At 38.3% G+C, this 15,584-nt stretch overlaps 1 long non-coding RNA gene across 2 annotated transcripts in view; it reads right to left on the bottom strand.

Moving 5' to 3' along the window:
• Positions 1–15,584, bottom strand: part of LOC108449779 — a 58,607-nt gene that overhangs the window by 29,170 nt on the left and 13,853 nt on the right. For both annotated transcript variants that reach the window (XR_001866070.1, XR_001866071.1), the window contains exon 3: positions 9,608–9,660. This is a non-coding gene — a long non-coding RNA (uncharacterized LOC108449779). The remainder of the gene's footprint in view (positions 1–9,607; positions 9,661–15,584) is intronic.

Below are 15,584 nucleotides of genomic sequence, written 5' to 3' on the forward strand. Positions count from 1 at the left end.
AATTGTCTCAAATTTGCTCTTCTGATTCTCTTTCTCATCTGCTGTGGGGGAATGCATGAGTGGCTTGGTGTTGTCAGCTTGGGTTAAACCCAGAAATCATGCTGCACTTCATAGATACTAAGACACTTACTGAATACCAACACATTGGGATAAGAGGAAAAAAGCCCCATTGTCCTTCTGAAAAAATCTTGATTATTTTAGGAAAAAGAAAGTAGCTTAAAAAAGGAAGAGTAAGAGAGGTTGCTTTTCCCAGCCACAAACCACACAGAGATTGTGTTTGGATGCAGAAATAGTAATTAAGATGTTTCTTTTGGACTGATTCCCATCTGCTGATGCCAGTCAGTGTTCTCTCCTGGTCATGTAGATGGAATGTCAGAAACAGCAACAGGGAGAGGTTTCATTTGGCTTGAAAATTTTTTGAAAGGAAGGCAGAAATGATGAAGGACTGCTTTGACTTAGTAGTCTTTAAAAAAAGAGGGTCCATAGCTCATAAAGTCTCAGAAGTTTCTCTTTCACCTCCAAATTCAGATACATTCTTGATCTTTCTATTGAGACTTCATTTCACCTCTCTGGCTTTTGTGGGTTTGTATAGAAGGGTTGAAGTTCTATACGGTTACAAAGAATGTAAAAGTTTAGTGGTAAAATGTTTAGGATTGTAATGTCAAAAACCTTGTCAAGAATGAAACGCAACTAAGAGATCACTGAGAATGTAAAAACAAAAACAGTAGAAGTTGGTCATATCTGATAACCGTTTCAAGATAAACTTCACTGAAAACAGAACATAAACAGTATGAAATTCTCTTTTATAATACAGTAATACAGAAATTCTGTTTATATTACAGTAGCACCAAACATTCACAAGGAAGACTTACACACTCTTGCTTTGAACACACTGTAATCACTGACCACAGAAAGGATTTTCTTGGAATATAGTATGCTCTAACTCAGAGGCAATATCCTTTACTTATTAATTTATAATATATGTAAAGATAAAGCAAAATCAATCGGTTAAGCTTTTGAAGCCATGCCACAGTAAGCAGTGTAATTGTTAATTGTCTTCAGTTTGATAATGGATTACATAGGAAACAGACCTGGGAAATACATATGACCACACAACTGCCAAGCAATGATCATGATACGAGCACGATTAAGCTGCTGTTCCACGTAAATCATTGCAGTGACAAAAACTCCCATGATAGCAGTCTATAAACAAGACAAGTTCTCTACTGCAGAAGGAGAGGTTTTACATTTTCTAAAATGAGTGAACAAAGATTTCCATATGGATAATTACCGCAAGGCTGACTGGAGTTTATGCAAAATAAATCACTCAAAAATGCCTGTCACCTCATCTGATGAAAGGCAATATGAAAATGGAATTAGTCATAAATATAATTCTATCACAGCATCTAAGAACAAAAGTACTGAATTATTTTTAATGTGGAATCTTTTTGTTGACTGTTTTAATTGCTAAGGAACTCAAGAGATCCGCAAGTTGGCTTATGCAGAAGGAATAGTGTGCTATTTCATTAACTACAACAGCAAATTAATGTGCTGTTCCACAAGTTTCACTTGTAGCTAAAATGGCCTATATTAAATTTTTCTATATTACCATCAGTGTATTCTTTCATCCTGTAAGTGGAGAAAAATTAAAGAATTGATTGAAAGGACATATTTATCTCCTGTCATCGTTGATGCTTAAAACTATAGAAATATAAAAATATTGTTGGAAGTCCTTTGTTACTAGAGAGAGAAAAAGGCACAAATTATTATTTTTTCATTATTTTTTCATTATTTTAAAGATATGAAATGGCATTAAAAATATTTTCAAATGCAAAATGTATATTACAATTTAAAAGTTCGAAAGTTGTCATTTTCAAACTATAATGTCAACTCTACCAGGTAGAATTTTCTTTAAAAATTAATGGATAATGAAAATTATTTCCTGCTAATGGTTCAGTTACCTCATTTTTTCTATTTAAAATATTTTGTTTATTTTAATTTCAAGTCCTTTTTTTCCATCTGTCAAGATAGTTTCAAAGTCTTAGAGGGTGTATCTTTATGTCTACCTTAAATAAATGCGAATTCTGAGATACAGAACCCAAAAGTTACCGATACCTATACCTTTCAATTAAAACAGAAACAGAGGAACAAACTTCAAAATGTTGTCCAACATGCAAAAAATTACTTCAGCACTTTATCTGGATATTGGTCTGTTGAAATAACTTAATACTTTAAGAGTGAGTGCTTAGGCACTTCTCACAGATGAATATGGCATCCCTCTCAGTAAAAAGGGGTTTTTTTATGACACAGTCTTAAAATTAGAATAGTCTGATCTGGTGTGTGATTAAATTTATAACATAATGCATTTTGCTGAAGGATAAATTATTGATGACACTATCCTTAGTCATAAATGTAAATCTATTCCAAAAAACATATCACAGCAAAGCTGAAAAAGGGAATGAAAGTTCAGTTTTATTTATTGCCTCTCATATACTTTCGAATTATTTTCCATCAAACAAATTACTGAAGGCCAATACTGCTGCTTCATCTAAAAGAATCCAGACTTTCCAGAAAAGAGTAACATCAGTGAAGACTTGAAACATGACCAAAACCTGGATGCACATTGAGGAATTTTAAGAGGAATATAACGTATTGTTAAATTCCATGGGCTGTTTGACCTTGCTTTCACCAACGGGTATGATGTGTATATGTGTTATGATGCCTTGTCATGCTGTAGTTCCCAAGGTGTTTCAAAACTTACAGAGTATGTTATGTACACTTCAGATACATCTATATAAATAAAGTAGGTATTTTCCTTTAGCAGACATATTAGGATAGGTAAGAGAGACCTGAAAAATACCAATTTAGTTGTGAATTCCCATACAAATTTAGTTTTAATTCAAAATGCAAATAATTTCATTACTCCTTTCTAGGGAAAAAAAAAACCAAACAACAACAGTGCAATTTAAAATGCCAAGCTGTGGTATCTCACAGCTGGACTGTACATTCAAAAATGGTAGAAATTTACTTTTAGAGTAGAAATACACGAAGTTTTGTTAGCATGCCCTTTAAAGTATTGTGTCTGTGTCATCCTTCTGATGAAAGAATGAGGGCTGCTTCGCATTTTCCTATCTCCCATTCACACTCATGAAAAATAACTGAAATATAATTATTATACTTAATAATAATTAGATTTTATAAACAAGTTAATTAATTGATTTGTCTTTTGGAGTCAGCACGAGCAGCAATCTTGCCTACTGCCCCATGAGCTGTATATTTTTTTTTTGCTGCCTTTTGTGAAAAATTAATGGCCAAGTAGCAACCTTACTCCAGTATGAGTTATTTGCAGTTTTGCTGCAAAAAACAAGAGCTTGCAACAAAGCAATACAAACACAGCATGAGATTTTATGAGTGCTGAATCTTGATGGAAGAAGATAAACAAGTTGTGAAAAATATCCCAAAGGACTGAATGTTTTTCAGTGGGTTTTTTCCCAAATGTGGAATGAAATCCTAAAGCATTTGTTTCTAAAATCTCTGCTATAAACTCTCCCTTCCCTATAATCTCGTCAGCTCTGGGGCAACAGAATCTCTAAGGTCAGGCTTTCTGTTAACTACAACGCTTATATTTCTCCTCTATTTCTTGGCAGCAGAAAGGAACGGATGATTTATTTTTAGTGAGTTGCTCAACCCAGCACAAGGAACTCGGTAAGTGACTTTTTTTTTTTTAACTGTCAGGATTGCCAGCAATAGCACTGCACACAGTAGTATTAACTGCATCTATAAACCCCAGCACCACTTCTCTTGGCTCAGACACAGTCGTATGTTCTTCAAATTTCTTTCTGATATTTCAGGCTCTTTTTTCTACAACATGATGACTAATATGTGAGATAAACTGGCTTGTATTATGAGACCAGCACAGCATGCATAGGTTAATTAGTTGCATTATCAGTAAAAATGACAAAAAAGTTTTCTGACCTGTAACATGTGTTTGGGTGAGAGGAGAAAGATGCAAGAGAAAGAAGTAATGACATGATACAGCTACTCCATCTTAAAACAGATGTTTCTTTTAATCAAACAAGAATAGTAACAACAAAAGCAAGAAGTTGTTTACAGTTCACTACTCTTTCCTTAAAAAAAAAAGTTTCTTTGGGAAATTAAAACATTTTAAAGGAGTCTCTCCTCTGTTCCCAGACTGAGCAATTTAAATTTTCACTCTACCTTAAGTGGAATTTACTTGATTAAATCTGCTCAGCATTGACTGAAGAATTGATACTACAGTAGTCATATCAGAAGTCTCTTTCCACAAATAAATCTTCAAACAAAAAATAAAAATCTGCAAAATCAAAAATAATATTGAAGCAGAACACAGAATTATGTGCTGTTTGCTTTAAGTGATGCTATAGTAGGGATGCCATTAAAAAGTTTTGTGAGCATACAGATGATTTTTAACACTCAGTTGTCTAAAATAGTAGCCCATAAAAAGGAAATAGAAAGTAAGCTTTGTTGTCTATGGAAATCACTCTTTAAAAGGTTCTTTCAATTACAATATATCGAAGCATGTCTGGAAATGCTGACTGCAGTACTAAGTTCATTTTACAGCCAAGACATGAAAGCTGTAAGTGTAGATCCCAGGCAGATGAGAATGGCAATGCCATTTGTTAAATCATCAGGAAGGCACCTTTGTGCTCTCTTTCTTTCTGTCTTGCATGTTTCAGGAAGTTATACATAAACAGTTAGAAAATTCTTTCATTATCAGTCCTCCAACCTCCTCAAAACAGTCTTTCCATTCCCTGTATGGGACATGATGGAAATCAAGCTCCTGTTCCCCTAGGCTACCCTGGCTGTGGGGCTGCTGGCTAGGGGACATGCCACAGTGCAGGGCCACAGCAACCTCCCTCTGCATGTGGGATGGGTCATAGCCCACAGGAGTCTCTCCATCCAGAAGGGGTAGCTGGGCTTGGATAGAAGTGTAGCTGCTTCAGGTAGACGTGCAACAGCCAGCTCCCCCATCCTCCCTCTGTTCCTCTTCTCTGCCCTTGTGCCATCCTAGGTTTTCTACTTGACCTAAAAGTTGCTTGCAATGGGTTCTTCTCTTCAGGGTCCTGACGGTTAGACCTCGGCAGCTCTCTTTTGCACTCTAGTAATAATGAGTGCACAAGCAGAGATGTCCTCTTGGCTTTGCTATTGTGACAAGACATCTCTGAAAGCAGCACCCAGTGCCCAGTGGGAGCCCACTGACTCCTCCAGTGCTGGGGGTCCCACTTGTCACACTGGCAGAGACATGGCTGTGGCACCAAGGCAGGTAGAGGCTGTGCATGGAGTGAGGCACTGTGAAAGGTAGGGAAGGTGATGTTTCACTGGGAGCAGAGTTTCCAGCGAGTAGATCTTGGAGCTGCTTGTTATTGGCAGAGATTTGCTGAGTCCATGTGGGATTCCCGACATTTCCTCATTTCCTCCCAACAAGTCTGAGGTTCAAGTAAATAAATAAACTATAAATGACAAGGAGAAAGGCCAGGAGAGGGTTCCGGCTGTCATCATGCAAATCCAGAATGCTTTTGACTCCAGCTATATTCCATTTATATTAACAAATTAAAACACAAAGTCACATTTGTGCAAAAAAATACTAAAGAGCTGCTCTGTCAGAAAATTATTCACAAAAACATCATTGTTTATATTATATTCTTTCTTTACATATTTATTGCATAAGCTCAGCAAAGTGATTCCTGTGTAAGGTAAAAAGAGAATTTTTCAATTATTTTTATGGTACCAATAAAAGGTAAAAAGGAAGGTACATACCTGTCATCCGATAAAACTCCATCACCTCCCAGTCTCATTGAACAGCAAGGCAATCTATTCACACATTAATTATTTATATTGAAAGACTCCATCATGTACAAACAAATGCTTTGTACTAAAGTAGGATGAAAAATGTTATTTATATTTTGGCCTCACAATAACTTGCCTGTCTCCACTATTACTGACACAAGGAGTGCAAACAAACTTCAGCTGGTAGATATAAATGCTGGACAAGGTCTGATTCTGACACAGCAGGCTAATCAGCTTCAACCTTCTGTTCAGCAAAATAGCTTTCTGGTTAACTGGAGAGTAAAAGTCAGTAATACACATGCCGCAAATTTAGGTTATTCATTTTGATATTCAGTTCAGTTCAATATCCCCATATAGTCATGTTGTTTAAATGTGTGCGATGCTCCTACATCAAAGAATTTTAAAATCAGACTTTTTGCATCCATTTCACCTTCTGTGAAGTACTCCATTATCTGGGTATTCCTGTTGAAAACATAAGCCATGAAACACCAAATTCCTATTTAAATTGCTGTTGTCAGACTTCAGAGTCAATACCCACAAAGAAAAAGTGGAGACTTAATTAATCCAGTTCACATCTCAGAACTTCTGCTTTCAGCTTTGAGGTCTCAGATGCAGGTTTTTCGTGACTGAACCATTCCTGTGGGCTCCCATGTGGACAAGAGTTCACCCTCTGTTTTTGTTTCAGGCATGGTGATAAGCAACAGACAGTTTAGGTAACCTGCCATTTGCAGTCTTGATCTAAGTGGAGCCCGATTCTTCCTCTGGAGCTTTAATGCTTATTTACATTAAGGTACTTTTCATGAAAAAGAATATCTTGCTTAGGGCAAATATGTTTAATGTTTACTGCATTTATTACATAGTAACTATTCTCCTTAAAAAAATATTTACCTCAATCTGAAAGCCTTCCTCATTTTAAAATAACACTAAGCTAGTTTACATAGGGACTTTACAATCACATTATTTTTCAATAACTTATTTTCATTGATCGGTCTAACAGTTTGACATGTTATTTATGGGCTACTGTGATGAATCACATCCGTTTCCAAGGTAAAGTAAGCAAATTCTCTGTTTATAGGATTAAAGTTGAAGGTCAGACTTTGATTATATTTTCTGTTCTACTACAGCAATATAAAGCAAGGCCTTTAGACTTCAGAATTGGCAACCAGTCATATGAGATGCTTTTATACTTAAAAATTGACCACAAATTTTGATTAAATCATAATTAACATCTAAGACGCAGGAAACCTAGCAGATAACTGCAATAGACTCTGAGATGAACTTATTTTGTGTTTTGAATACACATTTTAATTTTTTCTTACCTTGCAAAGAGGTTTTATTTATTTTTAATCTTTTTTAAGAAAAGAGTTTATATCTACTGGAATGTGAGAGTTGGGAAAAGACTAACCTTCAATGCTTATGGTGTCTTGTGGTATTTATCTAACTCACTGGCCCACTGCTGTTGAACTTCTACCAGAGTATATTTATCAGTTAGCCATTGGCAGGTGAAAGTGAAATTTGCCTTGTCCAGAAATGTAATGTATAAACAACATTTAACCCCCCTTTTTAGCAACACATTATTAAAATCTGAGCTGGGGTCTCAGAGCTGCTGAAGCTCTGGCAAACTTAAATTGTAAAGGATGTTTTTGTGCAATGCAATAATTCATTGCCCACATACCCTCCACTCCTTTCAAAAACAATGCCCAGCATGCTCATACAGCCAAAGGGAGAGGGCACAGACGATGGAAATATTTGCATTAAAAGATAAATATGTGCTGATGAGAATCACATCCAAAACCTCCCTAATAAATTATTTAACAAAGGAAGCATGAAAGGGAAGATTGTGAAGTACATGCTTTCAGTGAGCTGCGGAAAGGTTGCTTAGGAAGCTTCTTGTGATACAGCACGAGTATTGCTGCATTTAGATTAGAGATACTGACCTTGCTTCATCACCCAGCTTTATAAACCTGTCTCTACACTGCATGATTTTTTTGTCTTGGAAGGATTTATGTCAAATCATTTGTTACTGCATACGTTGTTGTGCCAAGACTTTGCAATTCCTGGCTTGTGACTGCAGCTATCAATTTAGGTCAGTCTTAGGGAATATTATCGGTGCATCCAGTGGAAACAGGATTCTCCCTTCAAACTAGAACTCTTCTTTAGAGAGGTCTGAATCATGGCAGGCTTTTCTATGGGCAGACTCTGTCCTCTATGAGCAAGGTGAAGAAGAACCCACTCACACAGGAACATCCCCATCCACAGGACTTTCTGGCGCTAGGTCTGTCCAGGCACCAGAACTAAAAGTGAACTTGTAGACCTTAGGAAGAATAAGTTAGTGCAGAAAGACAGAAACATAATCCATGCTGTGGCACCATGAGGAAGGAGGCAGCACCAGAAATGAGGCTGTGTGAAAAGTGCTGTCTGTTACTATTATTGCCATAAATCTAGAGATCTCTCTAGTCCTCCTTCTGGAACCCATGTTGGCCCTTTTTAGCTCTCCTGGCACATTCCAACGGATGAAAAGGATTGAATTGACAAAGTAGACTGAGCTACCTCCTGGGTGTTGTAGCTTCAACTGTATTGAGGTATGGATGAGGATGAGCTGAAAACATACTAGAAAAGCCTGTCAGAGGTGACCGCCTTCAGGAGGTCAAGACTGGATGCAGAGCTCTCACAGAGTCCCAGAGAACTGATTAGTGACACAGTTATTCACAGTTTTGGAGACCCAAAGTGTGTCTATCTCATCAGACCTGGGCCTGAGCAAAAGGAGATGCATAAACACTCCAGTCCAGGAAAAACCTCAGGAAGCACAAACTCTGGAACCGTTTATTTCAGAGACACAATTTGTGCTATAGCCCATGCCTACAAATTGCTACATACCCCCATGCTAATGAGCTAGCTGAAATGGGAAATTAATCAAAAAGACAGAATGAAGGTTGTACCTGTTTCCTTCCCTGCTTATTTGGAGGCTTAGGAAGGGGCAAATTTACACCCCATAGTGAAGCCAAAAGTGAGGGTTTTGACAAAGGAGCAACTGCACCCTTCACAGCTCCTAAAAACCACCATGTAAATGCCTACCATCAGCTATGCACTAGTTTAGCAAGGCTTGACTCAGAGTTTATGCAGCTTGAACAAGAGGCAGAGTGGAGCCCCTGCGCCATTTTGTTCTCAGGGAGAGATATGGATGTCACACACAGCCTTGTCCTTACTGAAGAAAATTTTGCATTCTCTTCAGCAGTTCAGTCTTTATCTCCGAGTTTCTGCACCCACACCAATTAAATGATTCCATCTTTAGCACTAAAGAATTTGTCTTGTAAAATAGGTCTTCAGCTTTGAAGTCTAGTGCAATTAAAATCAAATACTGCTAATTAGGAATGAAGTGCATCAGTTAGTACTCAAATGAATTCTGTTAATGATTTAGGACTACTTTCATGAGCAAGAATTTTCAGGACTGGACTCCATATTCATTAAGGGAGAGCCTGTTTTTATGCCTAACTTGCAAACAGCAGATGGAACACAACAGGATCCTTACACAGCGTAAAAGTGAGTACATAGATAAGGACTTATAGGATCAGAATCTTCCCAAACACATTGCTTGTACTTCACTGATTTCTACTAACAAGTATTAAGCTGCGTAGTTTTCTTGTGTGCTGTGACTTTTGACAACAATAAAATGTTCCCTTTTTCCATATGACGCAGCCAGGTCCAGATGTGCTATTTTGGTTTGAGATGGTTAAACTTTTTTTTGTTACTATGGAGATTATCTACTGAATGGTTTACTTACCGCCTCAAAGCTGTCATCACGTACTGTTTAATTTATAGAGCTGGTCCAAATCTCTGTGGAAAAAAAAGTCACCAATATTTCTCACAACTTTCTTTGATTTATTTTTCAGTGTCAACCAAGACATAACATTTATTATGATTCACCTCAGCATGATGACATTTCATTATTCTTACTGAAGAAGATGTTCCTGAAAAAAAGAGATCAAAATCTCTTTAGCCTCCTGGATATCACATAATAAATGAGGGGGTCTGTTTTTCCTCAGTGCCTCAATAAGAAGTGTTTATGTTTCAGGACCAAGCCCCCACAGAATATTTACAAAATTTGTTGCGAGGTGTTGAGACATAAACCTGAAGTTCAAAACTTACATCAAATACAAATGAAGACCTATAAAATATAGTGTAAAAAAAAAAGTCAGAAGAAAAAATTATAAATGTTTTTAAGAATTACTGAAATCCTTAAGTGTCTTCCCCATAAATAACACATAAAATTCATTTTATCAAATGGACTTTGGTGTTAACCTCCTAAATATTATAAATTAATTAAATTGCAGTGCACTAAAATAAAAGAGCTAAACATTCTAGAGTTGCTATAGATAGCCAACCAAAGCCCATTACACTCTTCCTTGAGCAAGCAAGAGAGAGAGAGACTTAAAATAACATCTGCTTTACATAAGAAATTGTTATCAGAAGCTAAAACCCTAAACTGAAAGTTACTTTGAATTTCATTATGGTAAATGAATATGAATTTATTTTATTATGGGGAAAAATGTCTTCCAGAAATCTCATGGAAAACAACCCAGAGTAGGAGATGTTTAAAATAAGAATAGCCAGATGATATTGACTATAGGTCCTTAGAAAACAGCATCACCTTCATGATTTCATAATAACACTTGTTTTACCTCATTCCATTATCTATAAGGCATAGTAGCATTTTATTGCTTCAGAAAGATTAAGAAAAGTATCCTGATATACTTATATATAACTGATACTTGTCAAGGCATGCATGTTTACTTTTCTGTGTATTTTTGTATATTAGCATTAAGAAATTGATATTTAAATTTGTACTGAAACTGAATAAATTCCATCTTATATTAAGCACTGTATGCAGAAGGAAGCAGAGTCTTGGAGGCATTTCTATTCTGGGTCTCAGATCTCTTCTCAAGTCATACAAAGGCAGATGTCACAGGGGTCATATAAAGGTCTCTACTCTGATACGAGCTTTAAGGACAGCCTCTGTGGGAACACACATGTTGAAAGGTTGTGTGCTTTAAAAACGTGAAACCTAGCTTGAATGCTAGGACACAAGCCGTTATACAATATCGAGTTCTTATAAAATAGTTTGTGGTGGCTGAGGAAATGTATTCTACAAAACAAACATTTCATTGCTGGAATCAAGTTCATGCATCAGTGTGAGGTGTCAGTGTATCACACAGCTCAGAAGCATAAAGCTGTTTGGTTTCCTCACCTGTATGTTTTCTTAGTCAACCCTGCATCGGAAAACGTCCTTCTCTTACTTCTACCCAGAGTCATACTCCTCTCTCACTTTTCCACTCACACGTGGAATGTCAAATGACTACTTATTCCCTTGGATTTTGGACTAGGGCCAGGGATCTTGCTAGTTATGTCTTCACAGTGCTAGCTGAACTACTGTCATAAATTTAGGGTATTTTTTCACTAGGTGATTTTTAGCCATGCTATTCCCTGTTCCAGCTGCCACTGCATTACACAAACACGGAGGTCAGCGCAGAGCAGAGGAGAGGTGCAACGGTGGGAATAAAAGGCTCGAAGAGGGGCAAGAACTTTTTATACCAGCAGCAGCTTCAGTTTGCATCCTATTACAGGCTCACTCAATCTTCCTCAAACAGTCCTTTGCTCAGGTCTATATATCTCCAGCTGTGGCTTCTATTGTCTCCAGCTATTTTGTAACTTGACACTTAATTTGCCTTTCATTTCACCAGAAGGGAAGAGTTTTAACACATCTGTTGGTCTTAACATGTTCTGCAGTTTGCCCACAGTTCAAAGGGTCATGTGGTGTCTGTCTTAATCACTGCTAGGTCAGTAATGAGAAAGCTCTACAGTGAATAGAGAAGTTGTTTCTAATTAAAGAAATAAGTATTTCATTGTCTCAGCCAGTCTGAAGGTTATCAGGAGATGACAGTGAACGTGTCCCGCTTCTGCTTTGTAAGTCAAGGTTGGAGTCACAAAATGGGACCTGTCCATGCTCCATACCAGGGCTGCACAGGTAGGAATGGGGAAACCCTGGAAGCATGGGGTATCTGGGGTAGTGTACTACTTTGAAACAAACCAGTGGGAGGCACAAAGTCAGAATAGCAATTTAATAGGGAAATTAAAGAAAACGAAAAAAACAAGAAAAGAAAACACTGGTTCAAACTGACATAGTCAGGATACAACCTGACACCCTGTTAGTCAGGGTGGCGGTAGCAGTCCAGTAAAATGGGGGCTGCAGTCCTCCTGAAGTGATGGATGTGGTTCTGTTGAAGCAGTGATCCCATAGAAAGGGCCTGCTCTTTCTCAGAAGGTCCAGTGGTGGCTCCTGTCCTCTGGAAATCCAGTGGAAAGGGTGTGTGTGCTACGGAATCTCAGATTATATCCAGGATGGAATGCTTGGTTCCTCCCTCTGGGTGGAGCATCTCACAATGGAATGATGAGTCATGAGGCCAGGCGTTGATAGGCTCATTAACAGAAGGTAGTCAGGAGGGAGAAGGCAAGGAAACACTGCCCCTCCTGGTTTCAACAGCTCATGAGGATGGTAATAGAATACACTGCAACCCAGGACAGGTAGATAGTAGGTGACAGGTCAGGCTTGTAGCACAAATTAGTTAGGAGGGTTAAGACGGTTTTTTTCTTCCAGGACGAGAAAAAAGCCAAAGAGCATCTGAAGGCTATAATTAGAGCTTGGAAGTAAAAAACTGAAACTGGTCAAGGAGTTAAAACCATGGAGCACTGATGGCAAAAGGAGCAAGTGATGACTGTGTGAAGGCAGGTGGTAGAAGCACTGGTGTGTGAGTGACACTGGAACCCCTCCTCACAACCAGGGGTGTCTCTGCCAAGCAGCCAAGCTCTGCAGTACTGGAACCAAGGGGCTCCCCCCGCACGGTGCCACTACTGCTGCCACAGGGCTGACTCCCTTTCTGAGCTCTCTAGCTCTCAGCACACATATCTCTGCACCTGACTCCCTTGTGCAGTACAGATTGGCCTTAAGACTCTTTTACGTCACTCTGGGAATGAAATACAAATAAATCCAGATTAAGGTTTTTTTCTACAGACAGTGTGGGATAAAGCTTTACTTTCCCCAATATGCACACACTCACACACCACATATGTACATGCCAGTTTGAGTTACCCTGTTTTTACAGATTCAAGGCCAGCCTTAGACAAGTTACCCTGTTGTAAGTATATATGCCTCATCATTCTCTATCTGATCAACAATGCATGCAACTTGTCCTGTCAATTATGACATAGTTGAATTTGGCCCACAAAAATTATTAGCATCAGTAGTATTTTTTAATTCCACATTTGTCCAAAGATCTTTGGCAACAGCATAAATCGTTGCCAAAGCTTAATGCTAATCTCCTGAATTTTGAAAGCACAACAGGCAAAGTCAACCCCTGAATACATCTGAGACACAGGCATTCAAGACACAAACATTTGCAGGAAATAACAAAGCCCTGCTATTTCTTTAGTAAAATAATAGCACTAGTGCTGAACAGAGAACAATTTTAGAGAACAAAAAGGTAGTGAGATTAAAAATACACCTGATTAAATGGGACTTTTTGTTTTGCCAAATGCCTGGGTTTTTGCTAGAAACAGATAGTTCCCATCAATTGTGTGGGTCAGAATTTGTGGGAATGAAACCAAATGAAAATATAGGACATGATTTTTTGCAATGGGTGGCCAAGCAGTTAGTTATATGCAGTGCTGCCGCAATCGAGATTTGGTTTCTATTTGCTGATGAGTGAATTCCAAACCAGGGGAGGCATGGGAAGCTTGCAATGATCTCCCTTGGGTGCCCCTCATTCTCCTGCCAAAACTCAGGAATACCTTAAGCACAATTTGTTTTTAAAAACAAGTTCTTCCTTTTAGCACAGCTCATGATGTTCCAAATGAATGGCTGAGTCCTACTGCTAAGTATGATGTCACATCCCCTAGTCAACCTTTCCCCATTTAGACACACAGTGAAATTAAAATTGCATTTAGGCCAGTGCACAAAAACCCAGACTTATTTCCAGAATTACACTGCAAAAATTAAGAGTTTAATTGCTTGGCAAAGCAAGCTTCTCACTCTGTATTTATTTGTCTTTTTAGTTGATGAAGATACAATCTCCTGCAAGCTTTCAAAACAGTATTTCCAAACAGTAAAGCCAGGATCCAGGAAACAGAACTGAAAGGGACAGAACTATCCCTGGTGACAGGTAATAGTAAGGAGATAAAAGGAGTTCAGACAAGACAGGAAAGATCATATCTTCAGCTAATATGACTATCACAAAGCATTGATACACTTTTTAATAAAAATCTTGGCATTTATAGTGTTTCACATGGCCTGCCTAATAAAACATGGAGAAACATGCCTAGCATCCGAGACAACTCCTCTAGGCTCAGAGCTGTTCTCCACTTGCACCATGCAAGCATCTGTGAGACATGCCCACCCACTCCCTGATGTTAACAGGAGTACAAACCCCAATTCAGCCCTCTTCTCACCTCTGTGTGTGGCATAAGATGCACTAATTCCTAAACACCACTGATCCCAGGCTCAAGCATTGTGGCAGCAGCTGAACAGCCCAAATCATAAATTATCCCTTTGCAATGGCTGATGAAATTGGGCTTGATTCTCACATCACTTACACAGAAGGCTTGCACCAGTAGAACTGCATGGATTTTTACTGAGGTATATTTGATTCACTCCAGTGTAAACAAGAAGCAGCTTTACTCAATTACTTTCCAAGTTAGGGGGTTCTCTGGAAGAGCAATATGAGTAAGGGTGCATCAGCTGCCTGAGTGCCTTGCCCACAGCAATGCCAAACACTACCACTGTCATCTGCTTTGTATTCTTCCAAGTCTCCAAATCATATTTTAAAAAGGACACAGAAAAGTACCATTAAGAATCCATCCCCATCAGCTGGTCAGTCCCATTCTAACACACTCCTGTCATGATTACCAACACATTACACATGTGGGGTATAAAGACAGCACTGTTGATGTTTACCTGGTTGGTTTATAGGCAATCAAATGTAGATGTTGAAAATACCCCTCCATCTTGGTCCTTCACTCTTCCCTCTCAGCACTAGTAGCGTTACTAACATGATATGTTGGCACAATCAGCTGCTTAAGCAATATTTGCTGAGAAGCAGTTCAAAGGACGTACATGGTGTGCCTGTGTGTGCATGAAAGATGATCCTGAAGAGGTAAGAACATGGACCACCTCACTTCTTCTTGAATGTGTACTCTTCCTTCTGTGTGTTGAGACTTTCTTACGTCTCCCAGTCCCTTTGTTCCTTGGTATAGTTGGCCACAGTAACATGGGAAATACATAAATATTTAAGGGACAAGAGGGAATGGTGTGACAAAGAATTGCCTCTTCCAAAGAACTACTCAAAAATATTGCTTGGTAAAAGAAAAATATGTCAAGTTTCCCTTCCTTCTTTCTAATCCATATTTTTCATCATACCCTTTTTTCTTCTAAGACATACTTTTTCTCTGTCTTTTCTCTTAAATTTCTCTACATTTTTTCCTAAGCTTTACCTCAGACATTTTATCTAAACTGTGAAGTTTTAGCTAATACAACTGGACTTAAAGTTCAGGTACGGTGGTGTTCTTAGTATGAGAATCACAAGTAAACAAACCAAAACAGGAGTTAGGCTTTCCAGCTTACAAAAGAAAAACCAAGCAGGGACTAGCATTCTGGTTCCAGGTTTGAATAGTGTATGGCCTACCAGGGTTTGGTCTCTGACATAATCAGC

The sequence above is a fragment of the Corvus brachyrhynchos genome, unplaced genomic scaffold (genome assembly GCF_000691975.1).
Source record: "Corvus brachyrhynchos isolate BGI_N302 unplaced genomic scaffold, ASM69197v1 scaffold324, whole genome shotgun sequence".
Taxonomy (NCBI): domain Eukaryota; kingdom Metazoa; phylum Chordata; class Aves; order Passeriformes; family Corvidae; genus Corvus; species Corvus brachyrhynchos.